Below are 12,320 nucleotides of genomic sequence, written 5' to 3' on the forward strand. Positions count from 1 at the left end.
GTGAGCCCTGAGTCCTAACTTGTATATCAGATGAGGTCTATGTGACTGGATGGCAAAAAGGTGACCGTTGTGGGTCTAATCTTTGGGTTAGACGGAGTGGTTAAGCTAGTAGCAACTCAAGGCGCATTGCATCGAGTTGCGAGTGGCCCCTATTTTGGGGTCCGAGGGCCGCGAAAGCGGCCCCTGGCAATGGTAAAGGGAATATTCCAAGGAATATTCCTTGGCCGACTAGTGGAGGCTCATATGGTAGGTCGGTCAGGCCGACCTAACGGCCTTCGCGGGCTATAAAAGCTAAGCCCCTTCACAGCCATCCATCATTCACCTTTCACCCAATCAGAGTTGTTGTTCCAGCTAGCCTTAAGCTCTTCACCTATCTTCTGTCTAGATCGCCATCTAAGCTTCACACAGTGGAAGCGCACGGGTGGACAGAGCCATCTTTGTATCGGTTGTTTGGAGCTAAAGAATTTACTGATTCTCCTCTTATCTGTTGTGTACTCTCTATCTCTTTCTCAGATTTTGTTCGCTGCGCTGTGTAATTTTTTTTACAAGCTTCCAAACATAGCAACGTGCCTTCTTGAATACCCTATTGGATGTCACCCAAGTAAAGGAGGGAGGTCCGTAGAAGCCATCAAGAAGAAGCCGGGAATGGCACGCAGGGCCCTGAGAGCAGGCTTGTAGATGCCGCCACAACTCGAGGGAGTTGGCCTAAGCCTGGAAGAGCAATGTCACTATCTCCTGTTGGCAAGCCTAACCCCACAAGAAGTGGGTGCGCTTGGATTCATCGAAGAAGAATAGCAGGAGCCAATGCAGGAAGAGGAGGTGGACATGAACTTTGAAATGGGGCCACTTGAGGAAGAGCTTGTCCCACTGCCTCCTTCCGCACGGCCTGACAAGCAACAATACATAGATACCTCCGCAGAAAGAAAGCCGGCGCTAAGGGAAAGAAGAAAAAAATGGTGGAGGAAACAAGAAGAAAATGGAATGCCAAAGGAGTGAGGGCACCCCGTGCACCTATCCAACCATGTGAGGATGATTCCCCAGCAAGCTTCCATGCCAACCTTGTAATCTAGGAGAGGCAAGAAATGTTAAGATATCGAGCTCCACTCGTGATATGCCAGGGTGACCGTTGTGCATTTATGTCATCGACTTATTAGCTGCAGATGCGGTTGGTACACCGCCCATGAATAATAGCTAGATGACAGCTATCCTTATCTACTCTAGTTCATGGCTCAGTTAGTATGCCACCTTAATTAGTTGAGTTTGGTTTGAGACCCATATATAGGGTTCTTCTATTTCTTTGTACTAGAGTTATTTTGGCTTACACAAACTAAGAAGAGAAAAACTGTTTTCAGCCTCCACCTTTTGTGTGTATTCCCCCATTGTGCAAGCAAGAAAGCTACAAGTGAGACTCCTTCCTTCTCTCCCACAATCTTGACATGGTATCAGAGCCTTGTTCATGGTAACGAGATCAAGAAAGCAAATCAAGTTCACAGTGTTCTAGTAAGAGGATCAGTGTTGCTTTCATTTTTCTGTTTTGGGAGCAAGTCTCTGCAGGTAGCACAGCCAGGAAGTGCAAGAGTGCATTGTCTCAGATTGAGACATCCTTCGCGGTGTAGCAAGAGGGTAGTATATACTGCGGGAGAGGGCTTAAGCCTTAAGTTGCCCTGTTTTTTTGATTCGAGGCCATTTCGGTGCCTATTTTGGAGGTGGAAGTTTTCCACACGCACTCAGGAAAAGGCCCTGTTTTTTGCTGTGCGACCACTGTTCTACAGGTCGGTGAAAAGTTACTATAGAAATTGCATCGTATGCCTATGCGCAGAGACATTGGGAGTTACAGAATCATCCTTGTTTCCTGTTGATGCAAAATCGTCACTAGGAAGTGACTGTGTGGTCAAATACCACTTTCGTCAGTTTTGCAGATTTGCCCTTGTGAGGCTGAAGCTGTGCTTTTTGCAGTGACAGAATTTTTTGCAGTGTTCTGTAATGGCGTCTGATTCTCTTTCACAGATTGTCACTGAAAAGCTTGACAAGAACAACTTCCAAGCATGGAAGTTTAGAATGACGAATTTCCTTATGGGAAAAGGATATTGGGAATTCGTTGCAGGAAACGAAGAACCAGTTCTTCCTGATGTTTCCAATCAACAACAAATGCAGGCATTTAAAGGATGGCATGAGAGAGCCAGAAAAGTTATATACTGGCTGTCTATCCGTATTTTAGACTCTATGATTGTGCATATTCAGGATGCAAGTACGCCCAAGGAGGCGTGGGATACTTTGTCAAAAATGTATAGCACAAATACGCAAGCCAGGAAAATGCAGCTCAAGCAAGAGTTGCACAATGTGCAAAGAAAAAGTATGAGCATCAATGACTACCACATGAAGGTGAAGAAGATTGCAGATTCACTTGCTTCCATTGGGTCGCTAGTGGAAGATGATGATTTAGTTTCTATGACCTTGAATGGTCTAGGAAAGGATTATGCACAGTTCCGAACATCTATTTCCGTCCATGAAAGATTTCCTGATTTTGAGGAGTTGATTGCTCTTCTTATTTTTGAGGAGCAGAGAAATGGTGGTGCATCTTCTTCAGGAGGAACTTCAAAAGAAGCTGTCTTCTACTCAAATGCTGGAAGAGGTAGAGGTAGAGGTAGAGGAGGCCGATTTGGAGGCCATGGTAGAAATCAGAATATGCAGCAAACTCAAGAAAACCAGTCCTATGGAGGACATGGTAACTCTAGAGGTAGGGGGAGCCAAAGAGTTCGTGATGGATGTCAAAGAGGCCAAAATGCAAACAGCAATGTTGAATGCTACTATTGTGGTAAAATAGGTCATATGGCTAAAGACTTCTATAAAAAGAAGAATGACATCATGAATAGAAAATTGCAACAAGGGAATTATGCATCTTCTAGTAGACAAGGTGATGACAGAAATGAGCATTTGTTTATGGTGCAGCACATGACCAATTCTGTGACAAGTGCAGAAGAAAGCAATGATGTGTGGTATGTTGACTCAGGTGCATCAAACCACATGACAGGTCATGCAGAATGGATGCAGGATTCAAGGAAAATGGAAAAACCAGGATTTGTGGAGACTAGTGATGATACTGCACATCCTATTGTGCAGGTTGAAAAAATTCCTTTGTCTATGCAGGATGGGAAAAAGAAATACCTGTCGAATGTATTTCATGTCCCGAATATCACCAAGAACCTGGTTTTTGTTGGTCAAATGGTTGAGTAGGGCTTGCAGGTCAGATTTAATTCTCATGGATGCTTTGTTGAGGATATGAAAAATAAAGGTTGCTTGATAGCAAAAGGAAAGAAGAAGGGCAAAATGTTTGCATTGGATGCAGACATGCCTAAATTGAGTGCAGCAATGTTTGCACATGGGATCAGTGTAGAGCAGATATTGATATCTGGCATAAACGCATTGGTCATGTTAATGTACAGCGACTTAAATCAATGCAGGCCCAAAATATTGTTGCAGGATTGCCTAAATTCAAGGTTGCAGAAATGCATAAGGTATGTGAAGCCTGTCAATTTGGAAAACAGGCAAGGAAACCATTTCCAAGACATGTTCAAGAGAGTAAGAAGCCATTGGAATTAATCCACTCTGATGTCTGGACTACTAAAGCTGCATCTATTGGAGGCTGTCATTATTTTGTCACTTTTATTGATGACTATAGCAGAAAAGTTTGGGTGTATTTTATGAAAAAGAAAAGTGAAGTTTTTGGGCATTTCAAAACTCTTAAAGCTATGGTTGAAAAAGAAATAGGCCTGCAAATAAAATGCCTAAGGTCAGATGGAGGGGGAGAGTACCTCTCAAATGAGTTTGCAAGGTTCTTGCAAGAGCATGGCATAAAGCAGCAATATTCATGTAGTCATACTCCACAGCAAAATGGAATTGTAGAAAGAAAAAACAGGCATATTGGAGAGGTATCTCGTGCCATGCTCAATGAAAAAGACCTGCCAGATTTGTATTGGGCTTAGGCAGTTGCTACAACAGTCTACATAATGAACAGGACTCCCACTGCAGCAATACATGGCATGACTCCAGAGGAGAGGTATACTGGTAGGAAACCAGATATTTCTCATTTGAAAATTTTTGGTTGCATTGCCTATGTTCATGTGCCAGATGAGTTGAGATCCAAGTTGAATCCAAAAGCTAAGAAGTGCATCTTTATTGGATATTCTCTGCAGCAAAAAGGGTATAGATGCTATAACCCTTCTACTCGTAAGTTTACAGTGAGCAGAGATGTTGTTTTTTATGAGATGAGTAGCTGGTATAAACCAGTAAATGTGATTGATAATGTAGATGCACAAAATGGTAATGCTGCATAGAATTCACAGCAGCAGTCACAAGATATTAGTGGACCTGGAGCATCCTCTAGCAGTGGTTCACATTCTTCGCCATGGACAGGCAGATTGAGATCATGAGAATCTCCTCAAAGCAATGCAGATAGTGGTATGCAAGTATCACAAAAAGGAAAAGAGAAGGTAGATCATCCCATGTTTGATGTGAATGCAGGTCACTCTTATGTGGATGGTGAATCCAGTGGCTCAGAATAGAGCATTGATGATTAGTTGGGTATGCCTTCTATTGTTACACCTGGAGTAAGGAAGACCAGGGATGTTTTGAGAGCACCCGGGAGTGAACCTACTTTGCGCAGGTCTAGCAGAGCTAGGTATCCTATGGATAGGCTGAAATATGATGGATTTACAGCCATTCACTATGCATATATGGTCAAAGTGATACAGGAACCAGAACCCACTTCTTTTGAGCAAGCCATGGGAAAAGAAAAATCGGAGAAAGCCATGGATGAAGAAATGGATGCCTTGGAAGCAAATGCTACATGGGAATTGGTACCTTTGCCTAAAGATAAGAATGCAATTGGTTGTAAGTGGGTTTATAAGGTGAAACACAATGTAGATGGTTCTGTGAATAGATACAAGGCAAGATTAGTAGTCAAGGGGTATGCACAAACATATGGCGTTGATTATGAAGAAACATTCAGTCCGGTTGTAAGGATGGCAACCGTAAGAGCAATCATTGCTATGGCTGCATCAAAGGGATGGTCTTTACATCAGATGGATGTAAAGAATGCCTTCTTGCATGGTGATTTGCAAGAAGAGGTCTATATGGAGCAGCCACCAGGTTATGTGCATGCTGTTCATCCTGAGTTTGATTGCAAGTTGAAGAAAGCCTTGTATGGCTTGAAGCAAGCACCTAGAGCATGGTCTGACAAGATATGACAGTATCTTATCACTATTGGCTTTCAGATTTCCAAGGCAGATTTTTCACTATATTTGAGAAAAACAGAGAAAGGTATTATGCTACTTGTCATTTATGTTGATGATTTGATTATGACAGGTGACAGTGATGAAGATATCCTTCATGTGAAAATGCTATTGAAGCAGAAGTTTGAGATGAAGGATTTGGGAGATCTGTGTTATTTCTTGGGCATTGAGGTGTTTAGATCACCAAGTGGGATATGGCTCTTGCAGAGGGAGTATGGATTGGACATGTTGTCCAAATATGGGATGACAGGCTGTAAGCCTATTTCAGTTCCTTTGGAGCAGAATGTGAAGCTGAGCGCAGATGCAGGTGAGCTTCTGGAAGACCCTACTATGTACAGACGCATAGTAGAAAGTTTGATTTATATGACTATTACCATGCTAGATTTGAGCTATGATGTTGGATTGGTAAGTCAGTTTATGTAGGCTCCAAGGAAACCGCATTTGGATGCGGCTAGACGCATACTCAGGTATGTGAAGTCCACATTGCAGTATGGACTACTTTATGAGATTGGGGTTCAGATACAATTGCATGGATACATTGATGCTGATTGGGCTGGTAGTATTTCTGATAGACGATCTACCAGTGGATATGTGTTCTCTTTTGGGAGTGCTGCAGTCACTTGGAGCAGCAAGAAACAACCCCTACAGTTGCCTTGTCAAGCACAAAGGCTGAGTACAGGGGTGCAGCAATGGCTGCATGTGAGGTAGCTTGGTTGCATAAGCTACTTTATGATATGCATCAGCCTACAGATGAGCCAGTTGTCATTTATTGTGACAACATGAGTAGTATACACTTGGCAAATAACCCAGTCTATCATGCTAGAACAAAGCACATTGAGGTGCATTATCACTATGTGCGGGAGAGGGTTTTACTAGGTCTTATTGATCTAGTTTATGTCAGCACAGAGGATCAGGTAGCTTACATATTTACGAAGGCATTGGGCGCGCAGAGAAGCTGCGCAAGTTCAGAGACCTGCTTGGTGTGCAGGAATTGGGATTGAGCTCGAGGGGGAGTGTTGAGATATCGAGCTCCACTCGTGATATGCCAGGGTGACCGTTGTGCATTTATGTCACCGACTTGTTAGCTGCAGATGCGGTTGGTACATCGCCCATGAATAATAGCTAGATGACAGCTATCCTTATCTACTCTAGTTTATGGCTCAGTTAGCATGCCACCTTAGTTAGTTGAGTTTGGTTTGAGACCCATATATAGGGTTCTTCTATTTCTTTGTTCTAGAGTTCTTTTGGCTTACACAAACTAAGAAGAGAAAAACTGTTTTCAGCCTCCACCTTTTGTGTGTATTCCCCCATTGTGCAAGCAAGAAAGCTACAAGTGAGACTCCTTCCTTCTCTCCCACAATCTTGACAAGAAAGGGTCAGAGGAGCCCCTTCGACTTTAATTTCCAATTCCCCACCACCTTGTATAGATTTTAAGCTTCCATGCCGACCTTGTAATCTAGGAGAGGCAAGAAACGGTCAGGAGCCCCTTCGACTTTAATTTCCAATTCCCCACCACCTTGTAGAACCCCATACTATGGGGCATTGAAGATGCAGAATTTTGGAAAAATAAAGTTTTTGAAGTGCCAAGGTCTGTGCCTGGCTATGAATGCCAACCTACATGGAGAAGAAGGGGTATGCGACGCCAACATGGACACTTGGATGGCCTTTTGCAACACTCAACCCTTCGAGTGGAATGACCTAACTTTTATGCCCTACCCTCGAAGTGTGGGAGTGGATTTTGACTCTAGTGTCTATGGTCACTATGATTTCCCAATAATTTATAATCCATATTGTACTACATATGAAGATGCCCTAATCCACTTCACCAACAAATTCTCTTCATGTTGTGACCCTGCCTTTATTGCCACTTGTGATTACCTTGGATTTCTTAGGATACTCCTTAGGCAAGACCCCACTCTACAAGAGCCCGGTCTACCAGTCCTCCATTTTGATCCTAATGCTATAGATAGTTGCATGATGGCTCAACTAATGATGCGAGATGCTCCACTACCTTCATTTTTCTTATCTCTTTTAGAGGATATGAATGATAGCCTCTTCACCCGCTACAATCATCAATTCCTCTCCACCACCTTCAAGTTCGCCTAAACCTCAAGGGGTATGCTACCTTGTCTAGAAGCTTCTCTTGTGGGTATGTGGGACATATGGTCTGCCATGTAATGCTGCTTACCCTTGCATATAACCATAGAGAAGTGAAATTCTAGAAGCAGAAGTAACCATCTAGCTATGCGTTCTATAGCGTAAGGTTTGTTTATAGATAAAGCAAAGCTTGATGGTCAACAAAGAAGGTAAAGGGCATAGTCAAAAGATAATAATGAAACTTCTTTATAGCGAATACCATGGCTAGGCCTTCCATCTCTATTGTGGAGTAACTCATCTCCATATCTATGAGTTGTATACTAGCAAACCTCACAGGATAATCAAGATTATGTTCACTAGGTTGGCATAAATAGCTCCCATGACAAACTTTGAGCCATCAATGTGCATGTGGAATATTATGTTCCAATCTGGGGCTTGTAGGATTAGTGTGATTGTGAGAGCCTTTTTTAGTTCCTTGTATGTGTGTTGGAATTCCTCAATGCACTCAAATATGATCAGCAATTTGTAAAGGGGTCTAGCAAAATCAATGCATAGTTCAAAACAAATCGTTGATAGTATCGTGTGTGTCCCAGGAAGCATTGAACTCCCTTATAGTTCGTGGGTGGTGGTAAATCAATAATGCCTCTAACTTTGAAGAAGACAGTGGATGGCAATGCCATTCTTAGATACCACGTGCCCTAGGATACATCCATATTTTACCCAAAACTAGCACTTCAAGGGTTTCAAGGAGAGATTATACAGCCTACACTACTCAAGGATTGCACAAAGTTTAGAGTGAACACATAGATTATCAACAAACACCTCCAATTCTTACCTAACCATGCCTTTGAAGATGACACACATGAGGCACTGAAAGGTAGCTAGTGCATTCATCAACCTAAATGGCATGACTATTTTGGAAAGCATGCCCCATTTCATTGCCAAACACTATCTTATGCCTATTTTCGGGGTGTACCTATACCTGGTTATAACGTGAGAAGCCATCTAGGAAACTATAGGCCTATTTTTCCGCTACTCTTTCAAGCATGTGCTCCATGTAGGGTAGTGGATAGTTATCTCTCTTTGTCGTAGCATTGATTTTTTTAGAGTTTACACACACTTGATTTTTTCCATTCTTCTTTAGGAAAATCATTATGGGTGATACCTAGTCCATATGCTTGATTTCATAGATGAAACTAGTCTTCAAAGACTTATTTATCTCCTCCTTGATGGCATGTGCATACTCTGGATTCATCGGGTATGGCCACTGTTTAACTAGTGTTGCGTCAGGAGTCATTGAGATATTGTGGGTCATGACCCTCGAATCAACTCCTTTGAGTCAAATACATCTATGTACTCTCGCAAAAGAGCGACGAGATCAGCCTCCTCTTGCTCAATCAGGTTGTCAGCTATGAACATGGGTCGAGGCTTTTCCCCTTCCCCTACCAAGTTGACTTCCTTCACCTTAGTAGGCCCTTCTATTGGTTCATTTGCTTGTCCTTGCCTCTTAGCTCCTAACAAGATCACTACCCTATTGCCCTTTTGAACTTTGTAAAGCACTTAGGTAGGTCTTGGGGCTTCTATTGTTCTTTGGCTTCTGATCCCTTTAGCTACTTTCTCTTTTCCTCCTTCAACCGCCTACACCTTAGGTGGACTGGCAGGTCCCCTTTAGTGTGTTTGGTCTTAAGTGGTTGGGGTATTTTTGGGTCACTCTCAAAGCTCACTTCTGACTCAAGGTTAAACTCACAACCTTCACTACTACAAGAAGGAGTTTCCCTTGGTGGTTGCAACTTTGAGGCCGATTCTATTCCAAGGAGTGGTGCGATACTTGCTTTTGATCCATTTAGCTACTTTCTCTTTTTCTCCTTCAATTGCCTATGCCTTAGGTGGACTAGCAACTCCCCTTTGGTGCATTTGTACTTAGGTGTTTGCGGTATTTCTGGGTCACTCTCAGAGCTCACTTCTAACTCAGGGTTAAACTCACAACCTTGACTACTAGAAGGAGTTTCCCTTTGTGGTTGCAACTTTGAGATCGATTCTATTCTAAGGAGTGGTGTGATACTTTGAGGCCGATTCTATTCCTAACCTATTAGTCTCCTTTCAATATAGTAGAGATGGCCTAGGTCAACCATTGTGGTCTTCTAGGTATCCATCTCGACTCCTACAACCTTCGATCTGTTGCCTAAGAATATGAGACCATTGTCCCAATCTTCTATCACTCGTGTGTTTTGCATCTAGGGTCAAGCTTCATGAATATAAATTTCACTGAGAATGTAAATGAAACACACGAGTGATAGAATCTTCTATCGCCCGTGTGTTTCATTCCATTGGCCGGCGTGACATTAAACCTTGCAATCTCCATAGTTGGGTTACCCTAAGCCTACAAGACTACATGATTGAGTACATTGACTCATGTTCCTGTGTCTACGATCCCCTTTCTTGTGGCATCCCCCACTAATGCTATGATAGGTAGGACTATATGCATTTTTGGGCCTTCCCAAAAAGCATTCACGTGTAAAGACTTAGGCATTGGGTTTAGGGTCAAGCTAGGTATATCTGTGGCTGCATTGTGGTCGAGAAAGTCAATCACTCCAAGCTCATTTTGTCTTCTACCCATTGCTTTAGTACTTGCCATAAGGTTGGATTCTGCCTAAGAAATTCTCCCAAAGGTAGAGTTACATGGTCCAATATCAACATCATGAGCAAGTTTCCAACCACCTACTTTTTGTTAGTCTCTACACTGGTTTGCCAATGAACTTGGGTAGTTTTCCTACCTGTGGCATCTAGGCTCTATGTATGTGGTGCTACATGGGTGTTGCGAATGCATCTCTTGATTTTAACCAAGTAGGCAAGTTTGGTGTGCTCACACTAGAGAGCTCATCGATCTTGTCTTTGATAATGGATCTTGCATCCTTTAGGTGCACTTGGGATTTTCTCACCCACTCCTTGACCTTATCAACCACTTCTAATTGGTGCCTCAGATCAAGATATTCTCCAATCTTGGCACTTTTCTTTTCTGCTATCTTAGGTGCAGATGTCTCAGCTTCTGCATTTGTGACTTACTTCCCCTTTGGTAACATGGTGGCACTATCTGTCTTAAGCGTAATCTTTGTCTCAGTCCTCTTTATTATTCTTCTATAGCTTTTCTTCCCTATTGAAGCTACGTAAAGGTTGCCTATGCTTAGGTCATGATATTCAGCAAAATTGGTGTGGCTTCACCATCAAGTGTCTCAACTCCGAATAGTCCCAATGGTACGAATGGCACGATAGCCAAACTAGTGGAAGGGTTTTGCTCAAGGCACTCAGTGTACAAGTGTTTGTTTCCACACTCAGTGCATCTCAGGTTGGCCTTGTCTCGATTGAGTTGCTTCCTTTTGGGGCATCAAGATGAGATGTGCCCTGGGTGACTGCAAGTTCATGGGTTCTTGGTTCTGTCCTCCTAGACCTCTATCTCTTCCCATGCCCAATGCCATCATTGTTGGTACTGGTCTAAAATCCATCAAGATGGGATTATCCTCTTTGTCATACAAGATGTAAGGGTTCACATATGCTTCGTCCTCGTTCAACTCCTCTAATCACAATGGGTCCAGGTGGTCTAGGTATCCCCGTGGGGTTGATATCCATCCTAGGAACAACTGGCTTTGAATCATTGGGTGATGGGAGAGCTAGTGGAGCTTCCCTTTTGAAATGTGGTGGTCTATTCCCTAGGTAGTAAGGCTGATTGTATGACTATATGGCGATTGCCTCGGTAATCGGAAATGCATTGCATCATGGCCAAACCTATCACAATTGGCATATGGTCTAGATCTAGGATCCATGCACTCAATCAAAAGGCAATTTCCTCCATAATGCATGCATTGCATGTGAGGTCATGCAAGTCTTCTCATCATCTCTTGAAGCCTAGCCAACTCTAGCTTCACGCCCACCAACCCTTGGCTCTAGTTGACACTTTCTTCCTTGTCTTGGGTGCTATGACTAGATCTTTCATTAACGGGCATAGCTCTTTCTGAGGTTCTAGAGCAACGCTTTCTCAGTTTGTGGGTCTTAAGCTTTTCTCCTTAAGTAGGTCATCCACTCGTATGGATTCTTTGAAGACCCTAGCTAGCACATCCCTTTGTAGGTTTGAGTTGCTCACCAAGGCCTTGTAAAGCTCTTCACTTCAAATTCTACTTATGAACACGATGGAGACCACTCGTTTGCTAGGTCATCCTACGGCTGGGATTCTCTTAAAGATACTTCATACATGGGTGACATAGTCTAGGATATCTTCCTTGTCCTTTTGACTAACATTCATCAACCCAACTATGAGGTTGTCAAAATATCCTTCCTCAAAGAATTTCTTAATGAAGAGAATCTTGACGTTATTGAAGATATTGCATTCGGCATTGTCTAGACTAGTTTACCATGTCTATCCTTTGTCTCTCCTAGGCAAAGTTCAAAAGCTTATGTGCATTGAGTAAGGTCCGTGAGGCCATTCCCCTCGCATACTTGCTCAAACTACTCCACTAAGATATATGGGTCATTGTTGGGTTGATACTTGTCAATTTTCTTAGCAACCATAGGCATCTTGATCTGGCTCTTAGAATTTGGCATGATTCCCAATCATGTTGCTAGCAACGAAGTTGCCAGGGTCTAGCAACAGTTGCCAGGGTCGCTTCGTTCTGCTTTCGAGTCGTGTTGTCTAAGAGTCACTTTGTGAGAATCTCACTCAATGTAAGATCAGCCTCTAGTGCTCTCTCCCTCTCAGTGTTTGGTCATGTCCTATTTTGGTTGGCGAGCACTAGGACATATTGGACTTCATGCATTTCTATGTCTTGCCTCTTCTTTTGAGCTCACTACTCTTGGTTCTAGGCAGCTATGCCCTATAGTGCTTTCCTTGCCAACTTCTCCTCTTCCTCAAGATTGGGTATGATGTCCTCGACTGGTCTACCA

This window comes from Lygodium microphyllum, chromosome 6 (assembly GCF_053477565.2).
Source record: "Lygodium microphyllum isolate KBCC chromosome 6, Lygodium_microphyllum_v1.1.10, whole genome shotgun sequence".
NCBI classification, from domain to species: Eukaryota; Viridiplantae; Streptophyta; class Polypodiopsida; order Schizaeales; family Lygodiaceae; genus Lygodium; species Lygodium microphyllum.